The sequence below is a fragment of the Lolium rigidum genome, chromosome 2, assembly GCF_022539505.1.
Source record: "Lolium rigidum isolate FL_2022 chromosome 2, APGP_CSIRO_Lrig_0.1, whole genome shotgun sequence".
Classification (NCBI taxonomy): domain Eukaryota; kingdom Viridiplantae; phylum Streptophyta; class Magnoliopsida; order Poales; family Poaceae; genus Lolium; species Lolium rigidum.
In genome coordinates this window covers 13,199,170-13,213,934 of record NC_061509.1, presented here as the reverse complement: position 1 = coordinate 13,213,934, position 14,765 = coordinate 13,199,170, and the positions used below count along the sequence as shown (strand labels likewise).

Genomic DNA, 14,765 nt, shown 5'->3' with positions numbered 1-14,765 from the left:
GTGGGTTTGGATGAAGTAGTTACCTCGGAGGTCTTGGCCATGAGGCATTTGTTGAGGTTGAAGGAGAGGTTCTCATTGGGAGATTCAAAGAGAGATGTCATAGGGGTAGAGGCACTAGTGTCCTTTTAACTTAATGTGTCTTCGTGAACATCTTCTTCATCTCCGGAAGTGAGACTTTGAAAAGTCTTGACCATAATACATCTTGAATTGTTGGAGGAATCCTCATTGGGAGATTCAAAGAGTGATGATGAAGGTGTGGAGGTGATAGCAATGGTGGCCACCTCACTTCTTGAGTCGTATTTGTCATCTTCTTCTTCTTCTCCGGAAGAGTACTCCTCACGAGCAATCAACACATACTTCGATGGCTTCTTGCAAATTTCATAGCCACTCATCTTGACAAATGGCTTCTTGCGTGGGGCCTTTGACTTGTCCTTGAGGATGAGCTTTCCACCATAATCTTCTCTATTCTCATATGGGCACTCAACAATGAAGTGATCTTGATTTCCACAATTGTAGCAAGTTATAACTCTTGGGCCCTTGGGATCTACTCTTTGGTTTCCCTTTAAATTGTACTTGGAAGGGTCTCTCCAAAAAGATTTAGTGAGAAGAGCAATGTGACCATGTAGATCACGTTTAGGTTCTTCGGAGTGCCCTTCATACTTAGTTTCCCTCAAATCTTCTTCATCCTTAACACAAACATGTGCCTTCAATGCTAGGTTTTCACTTCTCTTCATCCTAATGGCTCGAGCACGACTATCAACCACAATCTTTTGACTCAACCTTGAAAGCATCCATTTCTTGAAGGACATCATTGGAGGTCATTTGCTCAAAGTTGTGCTTGTTCTTGAGAATCCTTAGATCGGCCGGTTCAAAGGGCAATAAAGCATTGATGTACTTCCTCTTGATCCAATCATCATCAACATAAGTGGCACCAAGGTCTCGAAAAGAGATATCAAGAGCCTTGAGACGACAGTACATATCCCGATGATGTTCACCATCTTCCATGTAGAATCCTTCGGCTTTATTGCTAACCTCTTGAAACTTATTTTCCCTCATGCTTGTGCTCCCAAGGAATACTTCGGAAAGAATATCCCAAGAATCCTTGGCTGTTGTTGCCTTCTCGATGTATGGTCTATCATCCTCGCTAACGGCTTGTTGAATCATATACAAGGCGGTGGCGTTGAGTTGACAATCAACCACTTCCCTACGAGACAAACCGTTAGGATTGTGAGGCTTGTATCCCTCCACAACAATTCTCCATAGTTCAATAGATGAGGAATTTAAATATGATTTCATCTTGGTTTGCCATAAGGAAAAAGCATTAGGATTAAGTGACGGTGGATCTCCACGAGGATTAATGCGAGGGTGAGGAATGGGGGGATCCAGAGAGTACACGAGCGGAGGATCGTTGAGTACACTCCGGTGGCATTAGGATCTATCTTGAGTGAGGACTCACCACTACCACCTTCCTCCTTGGTTTCGGCCTCCGTAGAGGCACCAAGAGAGGTCTTATCCAAAATAGGAGTGACAACCTCGGTAGTGGTGGTAGGAGGGATATGAGGTTTATTGGCTTGCATAAAGTTCATCATCATCTCCCTTAATTCACTCATGGAGTCATTCATCAAGGAGATTGACGATTTCAACTCCTTGATGTCCTCCATGGATGCGGGCTCTGAACTAGCAACCCCCTCTTCGGCCATACTCTCTTAGGTGGTAAAGCCCGAATAAGAGCCGAGGCTCTGATACCAATTGAAAGGATCGTATGACACCTAGAGGTGGGGGGTGAATAGGTGTAATCTCAAATTTTAATTCTTTTTCAAATTAGGCTTGACATAAAGGTAAATTCTCTAGATATGCAACTAAGTGAATTCACCTATATGACAAGATACAAGCAACAATACAAGATACACGTAGTAAAGGCGGTGAGAGGATAGAGGTAACCGAGGTGAAGCACACAGAGAGACGATGATATGATTCCCGTAGTTCCTTTCTTGTAAAGGGAAGTATATCTACGTTTGGAGGAGTGTGGTGCCACGAAGGCCAACCAACGCCACGCAGACTCACCCTATTCTTCGGTGAGCAACGCCACAAAGGCCTAGCCCACGCTCCACTAAGTGGTTGCCTTGAGGTCGCAACCGGCACCTTTACACGAAGCTTGGGGCACACATCCACAACCATATTGGAGGCTCCCAAATGCCACCCACGGAGCTTTACACAAAGAACTAGCTCTGGGACGACCTCACAAAGATCCACAAATCGGTTTGGTGGGATTGTAGATCTAGGGCTTCTCCTCCCTCAAAGAATCAAGGTGTTTAGGTGGAGGAGCAAGGAGATCTAAATGAATTTATGAGGCGTAATAATGGTGGAGAGAGTGTGTAGGTCGTCACCGTCCCAAGGTAGAAGAAGGGGATTTAAATAGGTGGTAGACAAAAATGTCCGTTGGAGGAGGAAGGGGCCAGGTTCTGTAGGGATTCGTTGCATAGAAAACAAAAATTTCCTACCGCGAGAACGCAATCCAAGCCAAGATGCAATCTAGAAGACGGGAGCAACGAGGGGATGAACGAGACTCACCCTTGAAGATTTCCAAAGCCTACAAGATGAGGCTCTTGTTGCTGCGGTAGACGATCACTTGCCGCTTTCAAAAGCGCGTAGAAGATCTTGACGGTGCCACAATCGGGCAGCACCTCCGTACTCGGTCACACGTTCGGTGTTGATGAAGACGACGTCCTTCTCCCCGTTCCAGCGGCCAGCGGAAGTAGTAGCTCCTCCTTGAATCCGGTAGCACGACGGCGTGGTGGCGGTGGCGATGGAGATCTCCGGCGGAGCTTCGCTAAGCGTTGCGGGAGAGGTGGAGGAGTGGGGCGGCTAGGGTTTGGGAAGAGGGGGTGGCCGGCCTCCTTGGGGTGCGGCCAAGGTGGTGGTGTTGTGGTGGCCGGCCCCCTCCCCTTGGCCCCTCATTATATAGGTGGAACCCCCAAGTGTTGGACTACAAGTCTTCGAATAAGACCCCAACCCAAAACCTTCCATGTGTAGGGAAACCTACCCAAGGTGGGATTCCCACCTCAAGTGGGACTCCCACCCTTCCATGAGGGGGGGTGGCCGGCCCCCTTGGTGGAGTCCACCTTGGACTCGACCCCTCTAGGGTTGGCCGGCCATGGGAGGTGGAGTCCCTTTGGGACTCCGCCTTCCAAAGTGATTTCTTCTGGACTTTTCTAGAACCTTCTAGAACCTTCCATAAATGCACCGGATCATTTTCAAACTTATAAAATGACTTCCTATATATGAATCTTATTCTCCGGACCATTCCGGAACTCCTCGTGATGTCCGGGATCCCATCCGAGACTTCGAACAATACTTCGAACTCCATTCCATATTCAAGTTCTACTAATACGACATCAAACCTTAAGTGTGTCACCCTACGGTTCGCGAACTATGTAGACATGGTTGAGAACTCTCTCCGACCAATAACCAATAGCGGGATCGGGAGATCCATAATGGCTGCCACATATTCAACGATGACTTAGTGATCGAATGAACCATTCACATACGATACCAATTCCCTTTGTCACGCGATATTTTACTTGTCCGAGGTTTGATCATCGGTATCTCTCTATACCTTGTTCAACCTCGTCTCCTGACAAGTACTCTTTACTCGTACCGTGGTATGTGGTCTCTTATGAACTACTAGATGACCTGTTGCGCTATCGCGCAAACGATGGAATTAAATCAGAATTTAAACCATAAGCTTTGGCTTATTTTAACACCGGAGGCTCGGAGTGGAGCTATGCTCTTCCCGCCATCGCTGCCACCGTAGTGGTAAAGGGAGGGCATTTGGTTGGGTGGCCATCCAGGATGAGTTATAATAGCATCCGACGGTGTGCGCTTGAGAAAATGTCCTCGATGGCCCTTCCATCCTCCTTTGGCTACTCCCTTTTGCTCCGATGCAACAGCTCCTTCCGCCCCACCTACATCCTCCTCTTCCTCCTCCAACCCCTTGGACACACTCATCGATAACGCTCGCAACCATTCTCGATCAAATTTTGGTTATTATACAACAATTTAAGACCTCTATCAATTGATGGTAACTATTATAAATATATTGTGACCATTATAAATATATTCCAGAATCTAAGTGGTGAAATTTGTATGAACATTTTGCAGATTTTAGCTAAGGTCCAATAACATTGTAGTACAACATTATGTACAAACTCATGGGGCGCAAGTATGTGATACAAAGTTGAATTTATTGCATGAAAACTCCTATTTACATCACAAATTACTATCAAATATCTCACACGAGGCAGGAGGCATGTGGCAAAACCAGGTTGGAATTTCAACCAAATAAGTTTTATCCTCAATTTAGTACTCATACAAAGCTTAAATGTATTCATGTTTTGGCTCTTTTTGATAGGTTGACCGATGCCATGCTTGGGTAATAAAAATGTTTAAGATAATTGTCCATCCGGTAGAATTTAGTAGCATAATCAACACCTTATCTTCTAAGGTCTTGAAGAAATAGAATATTTTTTGAAACGAATAGAACCGTTAAATATAAAAATTTATTGTATAATGCAGAGAATCAAAGTAATAATAATTATTAATCCTGGAATCAATGATAAAAATATTGATGGCTACTATTTCTAATTTCTTCAGCATCAAATTAATTGCCATCTGAACATCCTAAAGCAAACTCAAATTAAAAGCACCGCATTAAACGAAGTGTATAATTGCAAAGCATAGATGCAAAGCACACCGTCGCGCCCCAGTACAAAGACAGCCAGAATTAAAGCCATGTGTTCTTTGAGTAAGAAATAAAACACAAAGGCACTGACAGTAAATAGATAACTAATACATTGATTGCACACCAGGTTGATTAGAAAGTAATGAATTGCAATACACTGGCATACAACACAAAGGATAGAATTAAAAGGTAGCACCATAGTAAATAGCTCATATTACAATAATATGTTTCATTCTACTCTTTTTCTGAATATTACATGTATGCTGCATTGTTTGAGGAAGACAACTGGCGACAGTAGAAGCATTTAACAAATAACACTTGCACCATGTTTAACAAATACTCTGATAGTGTCTAAGCTAAATAGCTAATATAACTGGGGAGCTAAAGTACATATAAATAAGGCAAATGGATTAAACCAAAAAAACAGGATTTTGGCATTCGAAATCCAAACCACCCAGGTCTCCGATAAGGTAGCCCCGTCCAAACCTGCTCTGTCACCAACTCCCAGCTCGCTGCCATATTAGAGCGGAGCAGCGGGTTCAAGCCCTATGGCTTTGATAGAGAAGATGGAACACCAAAACTGCAAAAAGAAAAGGTAGAACTACACATTATTGGTTGTCAACATATTTGTATCGAGAAGGTAGCACCATTTTTTTTCATCTTAGCCGAAGGCTAACACAGTAATATTATTTCCTATATGATAGTATAATTCCAGATAGACCCACATTTATATTTTGTTTTGTCAGGTTTACCTAATTTTCAACTGTACCTTTAATTTAACCAATTTTATTCTTTTGAGACTTACTATTGAGGTATTCTAGAACACTCAAATTCAGAATATCGTTGGTTCTAGCAATGTCAAATTTCCCATTAGAATGGAGGATCTTGCACACTCTGCATGGTGCTTTCTGATGTGTCAATCTACAACTTCCACCTATTAAACTTTTGTGGGCCTGCTATATCAAGTTTTCAACATAATATAGAGTGGTTCGAACACAATGGTAACTTCTAATCTCAAATGAGTTTCGGCTGTCGGGGGTCATGGAAACACAAACCTGATCCTTTAAAACGTATAAGCTTCAGTGTTCCTTCCTAGTCCTGGAACCCAACCATCAGCAGCAGCCTTTGCTCTTGTTACCTGAAACATAATACAATATCTTCAGACTTTTTATTGAAAGGATGGCAATCCATTGATTTTACGGTTGTATAGGTAGAATATCATGTATAGTGTCCTCTATAATTTTCCACAGAAAGTCAAATCTGAGATAGATGAATCCAGTGGATCCAGCTTTGATATTTTTCACGTAAAGGTGGACTTTATTTTCTTATCTGTCCTGTTTCACATCTCTTAATGAGGATATATATGTATGGCTAACAACAATCACTGCGATCAGAGAATATGTATACATCATAAATGCAACCCCCAACCTCCGTTCCTTAATATAAGATGTTTTGGAATGCTAAATAAGCATGCCAAAACGTCTTATATTAGGAAACAGAGGACGGGTAAATTATTCTTGTAAATATTTTGAATTCTTATAAATAATGTGGTCTGAGTGGGGCAAACATCATTTTGAAGGTAATAATCATTTATTTGCTCTGAACATAAAAAATGGAAGGTTGAGGAGCAAAGCATGGGGAAATGACAAGTTGTCCAAACAATAATAGTAAATCAAATAACCGAAACTACAGGCAAGTACCGAGAAAAGGAATAGCAATACATTAAAATCACACATATACGCAATTATTCAGAGCTAATTTCTAAAGCTGAAGCAAAGAAGCACACTGCTTACATCATACTGCTAACTAAGCTATCCATGAATCAAACGATCATAGTTTTCTTAAGAAAGTATCTAGAACTACCTGCTTGGAATTTTAAATAGACTTTCATTGCTATGTTTGAAACAATAATTAACATACAGATGGCTAGTAATATCTTTATTTTTATCATCACAAGTTAATTCACTTATCACTTTAATCTATGGGTTTTCAAAGTTTTACCATCATTGGATAGAAGAAGTTTTAAACCCAAAAAAGTATTTAAGGAATAAAGAGAGGAGACGGTGGGTAGTACTGCCAATTTTTAAGTGCACGTCTACTTTGCAGAGCTAAATACTGAAAGAGGTAAATAGGTTGATGAGGAAGAGATGCAGAGTGCGTGATTGCAGCACAAGTGCAGGGAGGAGCATTTGCATATGGGAGCAGATTTGACTAAACTTACCTAACGTCCCATAATAGCATATCAGTTAAGCTAAAAAAGAGCATGTAGATTGACTGACCAATGACAACACGAGCTCGTACCTGCTGCCGATCGCTCGGCGGCCACCGTCGTCCATCAGCTGAGGCCACCGGCATGCACTCACTGCCGTCCTGCCGTCCTGGCTGAAAATAGAAAAGAATTCTCTTATTTATATTTCAGTAATACACACTATTTATAGAGTAAATACAAACTTGTTCGAAAGATTCCATTAACCTTTTTCACTTTACTTGCACAATATGAATGAGCATGGGAGATATTAACAAATGAAGCTTGTATGCCCACGCTAATAGGGTATTATTTTTCGCAGTACCAATAGGGGTATTATAAATTGAAATCTAAATACTTCCATGACAATACGGTACAAAATATAGCAGGTTGCACGGTACAACAAACTGAATTATAACAGTAATGCCTTGCTTTTAGCCATGCTCATGTCTGTCTTGGTAATGCTACTCCTTTTACGAGAGCGTTGTAAAGCTACTCCGTGCATAGCACAAACCATTGTCGGTTTTTATGCGACGATGAAAATCCGGGACTAAGCACACATATTATTTAGATCCCATAAACCCATGAGAAGAAAACGGGAAAAAATGGTTGTTCATGATAGACCTATACACATGCAAATAAAACAATACCTAAAGTATCGGCTCTCGAATCCCGAAACCACTGAATGTCAGTCCACTGTGCTGATATTCAGAAGCAAAGCGCTAAAACGACATCAAATTTGAATATGCGACCACAACCTGCATATTTAGACGTGTAAAAAAACAAGCATAAGAGGCTATAAGCACCTATATAGTCAAATAAGAAAAATCTAAATACAAACATAATGAAAAACAATATTGCAGGGTGAATATATGCAAAGGATACATAATCAATACGAAATCTATGTTGAATGACATAAAATAACTGCCCGAAAAATAAAGACATACGAAACCCATTCCTTCTTTGAGTACAAAAAAATAGTTGCAATCATATGAATATTCAGATAGCCAACTACGCCATAGCAATGTCATCCGTATTGACCTGGGAGGTATGTGGGCATCGAGAAAAATTGTTGCGCCTTGGGCCACAGGCCGCAGTGCCCCTCCATGACATGGTGCCATACACCCGATCAGGTCCCTGGTCGACGCAACGCTCTCTCCATTCGGTGCGATTTTTCAGCCAGTTGCGAGGCACTTGTTGCCCTCTATTTTCTCAACATTTCTCTCTGATTGTGCATTTATTAGTGTTGCAGGTGGAATTTATCTACATGACCAGCAAATATAAGAGAATCAAGAGAATAGAAATGGTGCCTAATATAACACTTCATGGAGCTAAAAAAAACTCGACAAAGAACCAGAACCAGAATCGGTAACCTGTCAAGGAGCAAAAATCATGCTACCTTTTACAGTGTTCTAAAGTAAATAAAATTTATAGGCATCAAGAAAATAAATCTCACTTTGAGCAACGCTTTAAAACAAACATCTGGTGGTCAAACCTGGACCCATCCGCCAACCTCTATTCATCTATGCTTAATTCATCTGAACAGAAGACATTACATCTTATGAAAAAACAAATCACTTACTCAGACGCTGGTGACCGCTCAGCTGCGCCCGTGACCCACGCTCGCTTCCACGGCACCAGCGCTCAATTCACGCCTCCACCTAGCTCGCTCCCGCTAAGTACTCCTTCTGGGCCGTCATATCATTGCAACATTAGGCTTTAAGATGTTTCAAACAATGATGGCTAAAGCACTCAAGAATGGAATGCAGATGAGAACCAGAACCTCCGAACTACGCATTAACCATGCTTTAATATAGCGAATCTGCAAAGTATCTGATGCCTAGTACAGATTTTGCAGGAAGTAGTATTCATTCATTCACATATGGGAACAAAAAATTACCACCTTCAGAATTTTGTTGCCTTTGTCTTGACAAGCACACATATGTACAAATGAGCCAAGCATGAATAATCTTTAGGATGAACCAACACGGATCAAAATGTTATTGGAGAAGCTGATGTACCTTCACTAACCCAACTCTCCCAAAATTAACTTTTTTTGCGAGAAACTCCCAAAATTAACTAACCAGCAGATTCAGTTCACTCAATGCACATAAAACATGTCTGCCCACTTGCTTGGTAACAATAATCAGCAAGAATCATGTTCAATTATTGCACCAATAGTTGGCAACCCCATAGGATGACTAAAAAAGGGAAGCATGTATTCTTCAAAGATTTTTTTTTGGGTAAATTTAAGTTTTAAACCAAAGAGGTGCCTAGAGATCTCTATGTACCTATAGCAAACACGGTCATCTTCCTTAGTTGCATGAACAAATTAATTGAGGAATGGGTGAGATTTTAGCACCTGCTCTATTATTATGCCTTGACAGGACATATCAAAGTAATTCGTGGTTTCGATCAAAGTATATTCCTTTTTGTATTCCTACCCCCACAACTACACTGGCTAGCCATGCATCAGGACCATCCCCCACGCCCACGGTCTGGTACAAACATCATTTGAAGCTCTCACATAATTCATAAAAATGACATGGCATCAAACTAAACATTTGCGGTTACTAACAAAAACATCTATGTCCAGTATACGCATAGGTTAATATGTCATTACATTAAACAGAGCTAACAAGTTCATTTCCCATCAGTTGTAGGCGTCCCAGATTTACCAAAAGAAATCTACCACATAAATTCATCACAAAAATTAGGAGGTATCTAAAAAGTTAATCACATGACAGGAGACTCGGTTTTTTACCTACATAATTCGACCATGGCAGACCATGGCACGAGAAATAAAGGAATGAGGTGCAGAGGAGAAATTCAGAGGAGAAAAGGAGGAAAACACGAAGAAAAGAAAGAGAAATGCAACGCGGCCAAGCTAAGAAGGAAACGAACATGATGGTACCGGCAACTCACCACAGAGGCCATTATGTTCAATTTGGCACAATCGATATAATGGATAATGTTTTTGTTAATTTGTTCTACTGAACGCAATACATCCTGCTATGCACGCATATCATTCGCTTGCCGGCGCGTTTATTATTTACGTCCCGAGGTAGTATATATTTTTCCTAATTTCAATCAGAACAACAAGCTGAATGAAGGAAAAGAGTAGCGCCAACTATTAACCAACCAAAAGGGGATTGAAGGCCTCAAATCAGAATAAAACGAGAGGGACTGAAGCACACAATGCAACCAAAAATATACTGACAGGCAAGCAAAATTTACTGAGAATAGGGTTGCTCTTTTAACTGCCCACAAAAGCTGGATGACATAATCTTTAGTTAGGCCTGAGCAAAAAATGGGGTTGTTTCTTACCTGCCCCTGTCAGGCACATACCAAAAGAATGTTAAACTCAGAGCATATTCAAAATCTACAGTGCTTTATAAACTCAATAAAACAATAAGCATAAATAGGAAACAGTGATCTCCATAGTGCAAAGCTGACTGAAGGCATGTGAATCATTAACGAATATGTTCAATGGATGTGGGAATCATTCAATGGATGGCTTGTTAAGATGCAGAGACACTATTTGATTCCATTAAAAAACTCAAATCAAGCGGGTGAAGGGCCAAAAAAGGTGTGAGATAACCCACCATATATCACAAAAAATTTATATCATTGTTACTGGCCCATATACAAGTGCTGTTGCCACTGGCCATTTAGAAGCAAATAGCTCACACCTCAAAGGAAAAGCAAATATATTAGAGAACTGAAATTAGAGACACAAGGCAATGGAAATCACCATCTACAAACCTTTGCACGATGGCCAATTTAACAGTTAGTGCCTCACAAAAGTAAATCCAAACATCAAGTAGTACCATAGTTGAACATCTTTAATTCTAAGTTCTAGTCATCTTTCTGTCCACAACACAACTCTGATTTGACATATTTTAATATTAAACAAACTGTAAAGTTTGAGTTGGAATTGGGCCACAATTATCTAGCATACATTAGTAAACAAAGGGGATATTTCATGGCCCATGTATACTACTCAACCTTTTAGCTTTTTGTAGATTCAATAATTTTGATCCATACCTAGTCTATTTTTAGTGTGTAGATTCAATCATTTTTGTCCGTATATAGTCCACATTGAAATGTCTAAACAGTCTAATATTAATGAACATGGGGAGTATTTATTTATGTATCAAAAATACTCAAACTTGATAGTTCTCCCATAAGAAAACATGTGGAGGAAAAAATAACAAATACATCATGAAGCAAAGCTAATATGTAAGAACCAGAAGTGCATTGAATGTACCTGGTGCTTTGGGCCACGATGGCCAACAGCTTGCAGCAAATTCTTCTACCTAGACCAAGACAGATCCTGTTGTGAATTCCGTTCTTTTATTTATTTATTCCATCTGCAAAAGGCATGAAAGATCACAAACTTATAGAAAGAAAGCGAGCTTGTCTGTTAGGGGGATGCATGTTTTTCAGCATAGAGGAAAGGAACGTCAATCAGCTGTTGCCGCTTGTGTTCTACCGAATCTACACAAAGTTGGCCTGAATGGAGGTACGAAGTAGAAAACAGAAACCAAAATATATCAGTCTTCATCAGGATGCACCTCTTTCCACCTAAGTGAGGCGTGCCTGAAGCCTTCCGCTTGGGCTCGTACCTAATTAATCCACTCCTGCAAGACATGTCCAACTGATGATGAAAAAATTCTGAGCAGATTCATATTGCACAAATTAACTATTAACCATACCATCTGCCTGCAGATTTAACTAAGTCAGTGCTTTAACTAATCCAAACTTCCTGATTAATTGCCATTTACAGTGCACACGTGATCTTAGCTGAACAAGTCGCAAAAGAGCAGACAACTTGAGCCAAAATGAACAGGGCAAATCGTGAGAAAAATAGGAGATGGATCGTAGATTACCTATCAAGCACCCCATGTTCCCATCCGTTGCTCCTCTCCATCGCTTCAGAAGCGGCAACACGTGCAGCAGGACACATGGATAGCAATGTTTCTGTCTCCTGGGCACCCAACCTGTATCCGCCTTCATCAGCAATTAGGAAGTAGGGAAGGAAGAAGAAACAAGGGCTCAACGGGAGATATGCAACCAACATGGGTAAGGGATGAGAGGGCGTGGGGGTCGCCGCCTCCCTTGTCCTCGCCATCTGCTGCGCCCGCGTGGTGGTCGTGGCCTTCAGTCTCCACCCCCATCTTCCCCTGCTTGGCCTCTCGTCCGCTGCGGCCTGCGGGTGATGGGAGAGGCGCTGCCAGGTGAGCAGCCAGCTCCTGCTGCGCCTCCTCCGAAACGCAGCAGCCGGCTGTGGCGACGCGCCGCCGCCCTCCGCCTTGCCGACTCCACCGGCGCGCCGCCAACTTCCTCCTGCAACGCCTCCTCTCGCCGTCCATCGAGAAGTTGAGAAGTTGAGAATCCAAATTTATTCATGAATGTGTGCACTAAATAATGGTACTGTATTGGGATCGGGATTTGAGAAGATTTATCGAGCCAGTAGAATTGGTACCATGAATGGCATCTCCCAAACAGCAGCCTCCCCTCCTAATATTCAGAAAATGAAGGTAACCAATTATTTCTCCTCAGATATCATATAGAAAATCAACGGAAAACTATGGATCCACATAAATCATATGAATTAGAACACGTTTGTTGTCTCTCAGTTGCACAAAGCCTAGCCTACCAATAGCATAGGCAATGGAGTGAGAGAGGGGGAGGCATTGAAAGGGGCCCTCGTGCGAAGGGGAAGTGGCAGAGATGGAGGCACTTACCGAGCCCCGAGAGGAAACGACCGACGCGGCTCTGACCGCCAAGCCGCCGCGTCGATGCCTCGGCAGGCACCACCGTCCACCACCTGAGGCCGCACCATCGTCCTCTGCGGCCACCATCCGCTGCACCAACCCGTGGGCCCCCCTCCTGTCGTGTGCGAGCTCCTCCCGCTGCTGCTTCGATTTGGAGAGCCTGGAGCGCCATGAAGAGAGATGGCAGGGATGGGAGAGGAAGAGGCAGATGGACGAGAGAGAATAGGAGGAGGCGCCCGCCGCCCCTTGAGCTCCATTGGGGAAGAGGAGATCCGCCCAGCGCCGGCCCGTCTCTGGCCGCGCCCGGCGCCACCGGTCGCCGCCGCCACCGCCGCCTCCGGTCGTCGCGGATCCGCCCTGCGTCGGCCCGTCTCTGGCCGCGCTCGGCGCCTCCGGTCGCTGCGGCCATCCTTCTTGATCTCGCCGCACGCCGGTGCAGCGGGGTGACGGACGGCGCTTCTTCCGAGGAGGAGAGGCGGCGGCACGGGTTGGGAGAGGAGGTGGGGATTGGGGGACGGGAGAGGAGGTGGGGATTGGGGGAGGAGAGACTGGCCCGTCTAGGTTTTCACTGCCCCAAACGAGAAGGGTGACATGAACGAGCCTGTGTGGCTGCCTATGACCGGCAGCCCCCGCACATATAAGGTCCCGTTTGTCATGGACTCGACGGGACAAGCAAAAGGTGATTAAAAAATTACTACATCCGACGGATGTGGTGAAAAGCGGGATTGGAATTTACTGTAGCTGGTGAAACCGACGGACAAGATTGTTTTGCCCCTCTCAGGTGGCCTGGATGGCCGGGTACTCTAGCATCATTTATAGGAGAAATTCATATGCTTGCAAGCTATTTAGACGACATTCCACCGAGAGGGCCCAGAGTATATCTATCCGTCATCGGGATGAACAAATCCCACTGTTGATCCATATGCCTCAACTCATACTTTCCGGATACTTAATCCCACCTTTATAACCACCCATTTACGCAGTGGTGTTTGATGTAATCAAAGTACCTTTTCCGGTATAAGTGATTTACATGATCTCATGGTCGAAAGGACTAGGTAACTATGTATCGAAAGCTTATAGCAAATAACTTAATGACGTGATCTTATGCTACGCTTAATTGGGTGTGTCCATTACATCATTCATATAATGATATAACCTTGTTATTAATAACATCCAATGTTCATGATTATGAAACTATAATCATCTATTAATCAACAAGCTAGTTAAGAGGCTTGCTAGGGACTCATTGTTGTTTACATAACACACATGTATCAATGTTTCGGTTAATACAATTATAGCATGGTATATAAACATTTATCATAAACACAAAGATATATAATAACCACTTTTATTATTGCCTCTTGGGCATATCTCCAACGAGTCTCCCACTTGCACTAGAGTCAATAATCTAGATTACATTGTAAGGTACCTAACACCCATGGCATTCTGGTGTTGGTCATGCTTTGCCCTAGGGAGAGCTTTAGTGAACGGATCTGCTACATTCAGATCAGTGTGTACTTTGCAAATCTTTACTTCTCCATCTTCGATGTACTCGCGAATCGAATGATAACACAGCTTGATATGCTTCAGCCTCTTGTGTGACCTTGGTTCTTGTGCATTGGCGATGGCACCCATGTTGTCACAGTAGATGACTAGTGGGTCCAATGCACTAGGAACCACACCGAGCTCTACAATGAACCTCTTCATCCATACCGCTTCTGATGAAGCCACTATGTACTCCGATTCTGTTGAAGACTTCGCCACCGTGCACCTGCTTCGAGCTTGCCCAGCTTACTGCAGACACCATTCAATATAAACACGTACCCAGACTGTGACTTAGAGTCATCAGGATCAGTGTTCCAACTTGCATCGGTGTAACTGGTTACAACAAGCTCTTGGTCACCTCCATAACAAAGAAACATATCCTTAGTTCTTTTCAAGTACTTCAGGATATTCTTGACCGCTGTCCAATGTTCCATTCCTGGATCACTTTGATATC

The 14,765-nt window shown here is 42.9% G+C and overlaps 2 long non-coding RNA genes across 2 annotated transcripts; both read right to left on the bottom strand.

Annotated features, from left to right (window-relative positions):
* Nucleotides 1–5,264: 5,264 nt before the first annotated feature.
* On the bottom strand, nucleotides 5,265–7,098 carry LOC124685981. Its single transcript, XR_006997666.1, has 3 exons — nucleotides 7,043–7,098; nucleotides 5,797–5,879; nucleotides 5,265–5,321 (listed from the first exon to the last, which is right to left on the bottom strand). It is a non-coding gene; the product is annotated as an uncharacterized LOC124685981 (long non-coding RNA).
* A 936-nt stretch (nucleotides 7,099–8,034) lies between these two features.
* On the bottom strand, nucleotides 8,035–12,363 carry LOC124685980. The gene is made up of 6 exons (XR_006997665.1): nucleotides 12,068–12,363; nucleotides 11,879–11,989; nucleotides 11,564–11,629; nucleotides 11,257–11,359; nucleotides 8,569–8,674; nucleotides 8,035–8,249 (listed from the first exon to the last, which is right to left on the bottom strand). It is a non-coding gene; the product is annotated as an uncharacterized LOC124685980 (long non-coding RNA).
* Between the last annotated feature and the right edge of the window lie 2,402 nt (nucleotides 12,364–14,765).